This window comes from Lytechinus variegatus, chromosome 8 (assembly GCF_018143015.1).
Source record: "Lytechinus variegatus isolate NC3 chromosome 8, Lvar_3.0, whole genome shotgun sequence".
Taxonomy (NCBI): Eukaryota; Metazoa; Echinodermata; class Echinoidea; order Temnopleuroida; family Toxopneustidae; genus Lytechinus; species Lytechinus variegatus.
Window position 1 is genome coordinate 42,982,164 of NC_054747.1, and position 9,912 is coordinate 42,992,075.

A 9,912-nucleotide genomic window follows, 5' to 3' on the forward strand; every position below is an offset into this window, starting at 1 on the left:
CTTGGATGGGGGTTGAGATGTGGAATCTATGTTCATCAGAATCTTCTGAATGAATGTGAGGGTGTTACCCATCTTGGGGTTGTATGATAAGTTGAATACATAATGGGCCGACATAAGCAGAGAGACTGCTGACATGAGGTAGGTGGTTGTCTCGCAGATGACTTCATTCTCTGCTGCAACATAAAATGATGATTGCAGAATTTCCGTGAATTTTTCATGATCACTGCTCAGAGTCAGACCTGCACTGTCGGGCTTACTTTTGTAGATGATTTTGGCGATTGTTCCGTTTTTTATCCTAAAAAAGGGAAAAATAAGTGAGAAATGCTGATTAGTTTATTTCTGGTAATGTACACAAGGCAAATTGGTTGATCCTAGTGAAAATGATAACTTCAAGGTTATGCTAATACATATACTGCTAACTGTACTGTAGTTCAAGATGTATGATATTAAATGAAACACTATAGTATTTATTTTGATACTTTACAAATTGTAGCCTAAAGAACCGCAAGACTTACAAAAATGTAACTGTAATAAAGAATTTCTTAGCCATGGTTGAGTAAGTGTTCACTATGAATTATCATCCAAGCTCTATCAAATTACATGGATGGAAATGAATAATAAATTGGACTCAGAGTTGAGAAATGTACTACTTTCTTGGAAACACCAAAACATCAAGTTGAACAATTTGTATAGCCATCAAATCATTTGTATACAAGTGGAACGCCTCTGGCAGTCTCGCCTGCATTACTCAGCTCAATATAGCAGCAGTGCTGACTTTGATGGTCAAAGTTCATTAAAGGACAAGTCCACCCCAACAAAAACACTGACATGGCAACACACCTGGCTCATGGCATACTCCATTGAAAGTGTTTGTTTTTTGGAAGCCCCCCAGTTATGGCCGCCACAAGTTACAGTGAGGTGAAGTCGAATTCACCTATACTTTTCTTAAGTCACTTTAAAAATTTCTAAGTGCCTTTTAAATTAGGAAGTACTATTATTGCAACTTTCAATTAGAATATTAGCAATGAATTATTATATATTTTTTTGTGGGGGCTGAAAATTAAGATATAGGGCCTACTCTTCACTTTAAACCCCTATGAATTAAACCCTGGTGAGATATTGGTTTACAGGCCTCAGGAGGATGTTCTCAATTTATGTATCAATTCTGGAGATAATTTGAGATTCAATAAATCAATTTTCACGAAAATTATACTAATGTGTAATCTTCTTTACATTGATGCTAAACAAAAGTTAGCAATCAAAATACTTAATCAAATGGGCAAAAATCTAATCCCTTATTCTCATAAGTAGAATTCTATGGTAGGCAATGTTCTTTTCTTAATCTTTCGAAGGTTAGGATTTTACTGTGATAGTGAGTTAAACATCATTTCAAAACTTATTAGAATTTTCTGTGTTAAAAGATAGATTAAATCCAATATCTACTTCTTCTGACTTTTTAAGAGTTTTGTGGTGCCAGGTCCCATATGGCCTGTCAGTTGAGCTATCTAAATGGACATGCCTGCAACAGCTTCACTCACTCACTTAAAATTCTGCTGATATTTGTATAAACCTTAAATTAATTTTATGCATCAAACTTACTTGGCTATGCTGACAAAGCATTGCTTCTTTCCCGAAATAGTAGGAATCAACAGAAGTGCTCCACATGATTTGATCACTGCAAAGAAAAAAAAAAATGAAGACTGAACTCAAGCAATGTAAATCAAACAGAATATCAGTATTTTTGTGGTTGTCCATTCAGAAATGATAAAAATATACAATATACAATATACACTTTGACCAACTGGCCTGGGTCATCCTTCTTTAACCATTTGAATTGCACATCAGGTATGAATTAAAGAGTACACTTTGGAGCCATGTAATTATCGTCTTTCTCTCTCTTGAAATTAGAATGGGGTATATTGATTTGGGGGCTGGTAAAACTCGGGGGGGGGGGGGCAAGTCTTTAACCATTTTCAAAGTTTTCCTCCTAAGAATGAAATTATTGCAAACCCACTCCTTATCAAACATCTCAATAACATACTTTTCCTGGTGTCTTCATGTTCTGCTGCTGCAGCCAAGATCAGGTTTTTGAGCTCCAAACCTTGCTTGGGAGTCTTACATATCTCTAGTAATGGATCAGCATATTCAAATGTCCTGCTCCCAACTTCTGCTTAATTGGGTCCTCTGACAGTCTCTCAAACTCTTTCAACATCAAATGAAAAGGATAAACAGGGAATTTAAACAGGGCAGTGTTATGTTTCTCTGCGTGAAAAAAAGAGAAAAGGAATAGGTGTGTAAAAAATGGCTCAATCAAGAATAATTTTGAAGATCATGTGCGAATCTCGACACTCTTGATAAAATGACCCAACTGACTCCAGTCTTTCTTTCTCTCCACGAGTTGGAATCACTTTCACTCTATATATATATACAATGATCAATGTAGTGAATTCATATGGAAATGTATTGGTGAACAATTACATACAGTTCTTTAAATGGGCCTATCACTTTACCCATTCACAAAGATAAGTTTTTTGCATATGAGATGCTCAGTGAAATTGTCCCTCACTTGTGAGCAAGAACAAAAATTCTAATAAGAACGAAGAGTAAATATTTTGCTCTTGTAAATTTTAGCACTTTGCAAATTTTGATCTCCTTTAACTATCATAATTGTAAGCCCGTACACGCTATTTACTAAGAGATTTTGCATTGAGTGTGAAGTGGTAGGACCTTTAGATTCTTCTCGATCAACAGACATGATATGATTGACATCAGATAAAGATTAAAATTTCAAACTTTCTAAATATTATGTTTTCACACAATTTATTATTTCAAAGATGGATACTAATAAACTAGGTTAAAATACAGAATGTGATCGCATGATCCTAGAAATTTGAACGTACCCATTTCTATAAAACTTAAATTAAAGCTCCAATTCTAGTTAACCCTAACTAGGGCGGGCTTTTTTTGGCTGGTCTGTGGCCGAGGGGGAGGGGTTGATTCAACCATTCCCCCCTACCCCAAGATCTTGGACGACGATCGCACGATCGCTGCAAAAATTTGCACGGAGATTTAATTTTAAATGAATTTTATTTTAAATTATGCTAATTTATGCATAAATCATACTTCGTGCTCTAATTCACTAAATAACGCTCCTAGAATGCTATTTTTGTAAAAAATATTCTTTGAAACATTTTTGACAATCGCAAGTGAAAAAAAAATGGTTTGGAAATCAATTTATATATTTTACTGTTTTGTGAATTTCTTATGTATTTCTTTGTTTTTCAGCCTTTTGTTTTTCTTTGTTATTTTCACCAGATGTATTGCACAAACTTTGAATCATAATAATGCTTAAATCAGTTGATTTCAGCTGTTTAAGGTAAAAATAATCATATCTTTATGAATAAGATGAGAAAACTCAATTTGCATTGACTTTGTACACAAAATTACGTTTTGGAACAGTATTTGGTATGACATGCACTTACAAAATGTTGCGTAATTTCAGAACCGCGTACACGGGTGTCGTAAATTTGGTCTCAAAAGATGCGCCAGACTTAATGTATAAACTCTGCGAGTGGCGCAGTCAAAAAAATTTGCGCGGGGAATGATCGCAGAAAATGTTGGGGGGGGATCAACCCCCCCCCCCCCAGCCTGTTTAGGGTTAAGCATGGACTTGCTTATTCCAAGAATAGACCCTTGTTACACGTAAATCTAATGATAGATTCCTGTTCATAAATGAAGTTTTTTGATCTGTATTAATGCTGATTTGAACTTACCTCATCTTCATGGAAAAGGTAAGGGTACATATCCTTCAAGTAGGATTCAGTCCAGTTGCTGTTGATGATACCCTTGCGCCTATGGGCTAAAGTTAGTGAAATTAGATTGTCTATCATCAAGCTGTCCTGTCTTGTTTTTCTGGATTCATTCTGAATCATCTTGATGTGAGCATTGATCGTTTCTTCATCCTCACCTTCTCGGGATGCAGGAAGGTACTTTCTTTATGCCATACATGTGTTTGCCTGCAGCTTTGTCTGGTTTGGGTGTAGTCCCCTTTTTTTGCTTCCATTTGTCCTAATGGATTATCACGTTCATGACACTTCCTGCAATTCCTGAATCTGTTGCGTAGTGACTTCTTCCAGTAGCCCTGTAAAAAAATAACAATGAAATTCTAAAAAAAAATATAATGTGCAAAAAAAATGAATTGGAAATATTCCTGTTATTTTGATGGGATAAATGTGACACATGTTTCAGAGAGTGACTGCATTTCCAAGTTAATAAAACAAAAAAACATCCATTCAAGATGGGGGCTCGGGGTTGGCTTTGCGTTCGAGCCTACTCTCACATCTCAACATTATCTAATACAAATATACATCTTAATTGTTGTTGGGAAAGGGGCACTTATCAAATTAAAAACACCTCAGTAGACCAGGAACAGGTCCTACAGGACACCACTACATTTTTCTGTGAGAAGGAAATACATGTAGTCTAGACTCACCCAATGGTTCATTACATGCCTGCCTGTGGGGAATCTAGGACTAAATGGTATGCCAATGATGTACACAGCACACAATTTAAAAAATCATCAAAATATCACTTTTGTGACCATAATACTTATTTCTATACACTTGAAATTTATTTTTCATTAGTAGCTTGGGGAAATTTTTGTATTCACCAGAGCGCTCGAAAACTTAAATTTTGGGCATATTTTTGTGTACGCCCTCTATTAGTGGAAAAATAAAGGCAAGACAATTGTAGTTTTTCAATCTCTATTTTTAATTAAGAAAAATTTATTTAAAGAATCAAATTTAATTAAGAGACTAGTTACATGTATATGATAAATAGCTGTAATGGAACCTAACGGTGTCAAAAAATTAAACATTTGTCCCAAAGAAAAGGAAAAAATAGGCCAAACATTGCCAACCTTATTTCACCACACAGGGAGCAGTAACACTAACAGACAACAAGGTTATATCATAACCTTGTTCATAGAATGCATGGTCTAGAATTGATCTATCTGATGTGAGAGTCATTTTGAACTCAGATTATATCGATCAGCAAGTGACAAATAATAGTAAGTGCTAGACCTATCATCCAATAAGAGCAAGATTTGAAAAATACAGGAACTTGTTCTTCTCAATACTGGTACCATCATCAATCAAATGGAACCACCTGATTGACATCGAATAAACTCGCCATCGACAAACTCATTCAAGGCCATCGAAAATACCTTCTAATCATCCCTTCGCCCTCTGCCAAGCTCACCCGATCTTAGACAGCTGGCAGCCGTCTGTTTCGAGGATTTTTTTTTTTACATTTTTTTTTTCTCCTCGTACACAGACGGCTCGCTATCGTGCAGCCACCATTAGGGGACTTGCAATGCAAAATCCCCCCGTCTGGGCTCTTCAATTTTTGTCTTTAATGAATAAAAATTTTGAAGATTAACGCAACCAAAATGCAAATTCATATTCCCTCTTGGCATTAATTGACAAAAAACGGAGAAAAATCAAGTTAAAAGGAACAAAAACAGTGTCTTACCTCGGCTGTCGCTCAAATTCACTTCCCCGTTTTATTCGATCTTGAGTACATAAACGTATGACCATTGGGTCCCCTGTGCAGATCGCGCTAGAACTTCGGTCTCTGTATTTGATCAGTGAAGCCAACGGAGTTCAGCTGAACAACCAACATAACAGAGACCGAAGCTTTTGGTCTAACCCGATCTCAGGCTCACCCGATGCGTTCATGCCCAGGAGGGCCCTGCATCGTACACATCCAGATCCAGATTGTAGGCCTAACTGTTACTAGATGTGGTAATCTGTTTCGTAGGTCAGGTGTCCGGACATTTTTATATTTTTGAAGCCTTCTTTTTTGTCTTTGGATTACCATAAAAATATGAATTCAATAGTTGTATAATCATCTTCTATTTTGTTCTCTATAATATTTCCTACATTTTGTACTAAAAGTTGATGAAACTTCGCCTGTAAATTTCTTTAACTTGCTAACAGTCTGGACACACAACCTATCCGAACACACAACAATACATATCTACACTCAATTAAACAGACGCGCAGCGGAGCTACACTACATCCCTACAGCCATATAGCACACACACATACACTCATCCGTCTGGTGCACGTAATCCTCTCAAAGTTCCACAAATCATCACGTAAATTGAGAATCAATTATTCATGTCCACAAAATGTCCTCTCATTCTCTTCAGCAAATTAATTTCTCAGCGGCCTACAGGTGAAATGAACAAAATTATTCACAAAACTGCAGGATACTCACAGTATTCTCTTGATCCAATTCAGCAATGACGACGTCAAACGGGAATGGTTCGCGCGCGCGCGCGACGTGCAAGCCCGCACGGCTTTCTTCTTGACTCATTTTTTTTTGTAAATGAGTCAATCGCCGATCTTGACTCATTTTTTACAACTATGTGAGTCAGTCGGAGCATTCTGCAAGTGAGTCATTTCGTTATTGACTCACTTGTTAATTACAGATGAGTCAACTAAGTTTCGCCTGACGCAGAAATATTATATATAAATAAGTCACATGACTCGCTTTTATCTGTGGGTGTAGCTGATTTGATTAGAAATACATCTGAACACATGAAACACTTTTTGTAGTCATTGCAATCATGATTGTTGTACGCATCTCACTAATGAAATATTGCGAGCGCGAAGCGCAAGCTTAAAAATTAGATTATTCAGACCTGAAGTGGGGCATTTTAAGGTTTATTTGTAGGAATTAACTAGGACCATACGCATTTCATTAACCAAATGATGCAAGCGCGAAGCACGAGCTGAAAATGTTTGATATTCAGATCAGAAGAAGGGACATTTTAAGGACTGATATTAGGAATTCATGAAGAGCAGACATATCTCACCAATCCACTAATGCGAACGTAATAACGGACAAGAATGTTTCATATAAACAAAAACCTAAACATGGGGCAATCACTTTTTGAGTCATGAGAAAGAAGCCTATGTCACTACATACAACAATGATAACTCAAGTGCAAGAAAATATATTTGGTATATATTGACTTGAAAACGGGATGTTTTAGTAAAACAGGATTACATATCTCGTTAAAGAGACAATGCAAGCACCAGGAACAATAAAGTTATGATAAAAATGTTTCTTATGTAATGTAACATTACATAATTATAATATTATATAATATAACAATATACTATCCCACTACGTTTCTCTTCCTTTCTCCTTCTTTTTTACTTTTCCCCTTTTACCGGTTTTTGGGGTCAGCCGATGGGGGGGGGGGGGGGGGGGGCACGTGCCTCTATGCCACCCCCTCCCCCGTAGTTACGCCACTGTATGCCAATGTGGCAAATACCCCTCCAATGTTATTATCTCTTTTACTCCATGATGGTTTAATGGTATTATTAGAGATTACATTAAACATTTGTTGAAATTCCATCTTAATCTCTTCACAAAGACCCAAACATTGATGAATTGGATGAAATGGTGGTTTCTCTTCAATGTCATAATAAGGACATAAGTATTTTGTTTGGAAATGGTGAACTGGCTCTTTATTTGCATTTTATGATTAAATATTGTTTTATTTGTTAAGCAGTTTTTAAGAAAGAATCTTCACCAATAAAACAACTATCTCTTGTGATTTTTTTTTCATTTCTTTCCTAAAAAAGTGTGGGGTATATATCGTCCCATCCCCCCCCCGGATTTACGCCAGTGGTGGGTACTACCTGGTAATAGAAAAGTTTCAATTCGCTCTGTAGGTACCACATGGGTACATGGTTAGAGCAAATGTGACTGAGGAACTCTTTCGGTGACTCTTGTGCTGATTTCTACTTGTTAACTATGTGTTGTGTGTTATGGTGATGTAGACATTGGAATTAATTACCAATCAATTCGGTGGATACGAGATTTATTTAATGTAATATGGACTTATACCCGGATTAATCGTTTATTTTTTTCCACAAATATGTTGTACAATACTGCTACAGTTATGCCTGTACAATCTCGAGTAGCTTCGTTCTGGGTACTTTATATATTTAATTCTGTGATGTAACGGATTTGCCTTTATGACACTTTCGTCTCATTTATATGTTACGTAACAATGTAGCTATGCCTAATAGTGAGAGGAAGCTAATCAGATTTGGATCCCTCTTAAGGGCAACAATATTGATCGATCCCATCGTCTTCTTAGGGCTAATGCCCCAGGATCTTATGCTAACGTAACCCGCAATGGAAAAGCAGTCCCGCCACCGATATCTGTCAAATTCACATCTAAAAAATCTAAATTCAAGTTTATGAAACATTGGGGAAAACTCAAAGGCTTTTGTATCTTTGTTGCGGAAGACTTAACAAGTTAAAACTCAAATATTTTCATGCAAACATCATTACATTCAAAGGTGATCGCTTCATAGTCTTTTGGCGGCCGTATCTTTGCAATGGTGAAAACAAATGACGGCCAAGAAAGAAAAAGGTTGATTTTATATTTTTTTTACTTGAAATTCTTATAATAAATATAATTTTTCTAACTCTGTGCATTGTAATTTATGTATATCTACATATTGTCGTTTGAAACCTCTTGGTATCGAATTTGTTAATTCGATTCCAAATACGAATTGTTGGCTTATCAATAGATTTGTAGGAATTGATAGCTTACTAATGCAATATTACATCAATGCATTAATCAAATATTGAATAAATATTAACTTTTTTTTTCTTTAAAATTTCGCAATTTTCCGATTTGTGACTAATGTATATTTACTTATTGTTATTTGAATTTTCTTAATATCGAATTCTTTAATCGATTCTATTTGCGAATCGATAGGCTATTATTACAATATAAATACACTAATGCATTGACACATCAATACAATAAATAAATACACGATTCGATAGCTTATAATTACCTTGTAATTACCTTGTAAATAAATCAATACATCAACACATTAAATTTATGAAGAGCTCACTTGCAAAAGGGATTAGGTTCTTTTTTTCATCAAATTTGATGTTTATGTCTCAATGATCAGATTTCTAGTAGCTTTATAAGGTGATACCAAGGAAAAGTTGAAATTCCTATTAACCATTTGGGTGCGGGGCCGTATTTCCGAATTCACTCAGCTCTAAGCCGTTTTCGCGTTTTTGACAACTTTGTCCAAATTCATGGGTAGCTTCGCTTTGAATAACTTGTATTTTTCTTCAAAGTAAGCAAAACGAAAAAAAAATTCCATAAAACTGACAAAGAAGACTCTCATCTGTCTATTGACGCAAGATGATAGAAAACCACGAATATTAGAAGCAAAAATTTTCAAGATGAAAATGCGATCTTTTTATTTATTTTTACTTCTCCATTGGTTCATGTACGAAACCGGTCGCACGATTTGCAGCACGCACGATTTGTTCTTGGAGGCCTGATAAATTTCTGAAAAGCGCGGTGTACAAAGCTTTGTTGCCACACAATAAGCCCAACAGCTTTGTTGAGTCATAGATTAGGCCTAATACAATAAAGTAGGAAGGATGGCATTAATATACTCAGAATTTTTTGCTAATTTACACTGTTTATCCATAAAATAAAGATTGACATGTTCTCACAAGATTTTTCGAATAACCAAACATACTTTGAAAGTGCGAGAAAAAATTGTCATTTCGAAATTGAAATTAATCAAATTTATTATTATATTTATTGAGTTGTTATATAGTATTATTTCGTTTGAATTTCTTATTCATCTTATCACAAGATTTCGAAAGCGATCTTTTAGGCAATGGGTTGAAATCTGGATTATATTGTTAAATTTAGTGAAATATCGTGCATTTTTTTTTTCATTATTTGGTATTGACAGTGTAGAAGATAGTGTAGATATTTTCACGCCAACTTTATAATTCATTATATTCATAGAACCAATTTTAGGCCTTTTGCTCAAAATCATG

At 35.4% G+C, this 9,912-nt stretch overlaps 1 long non-coding RNA gene across 1 annotated transcript; it reads right to left on the reverse strand.

Annotated features, from left to right (window-relative positions):
- Positions 1-4,057: 4,057 nt before the first annotated feature.
- Positions 4,058-6,312, reverse strand: LOC121419883. Its single transcript, XR_005970648.1, has 2 exons — positions 6,283-6,312; positions 4,058-4,141 (listed from the first exon to the last, which is right to left on the reverse strand). It is a non-coding gene; the product is annotated as an uncharacterized LOC121419883 (long non-coding RNA).
- Positions 6,313-9,912: the final 3,600 nt, after the last annotated feature.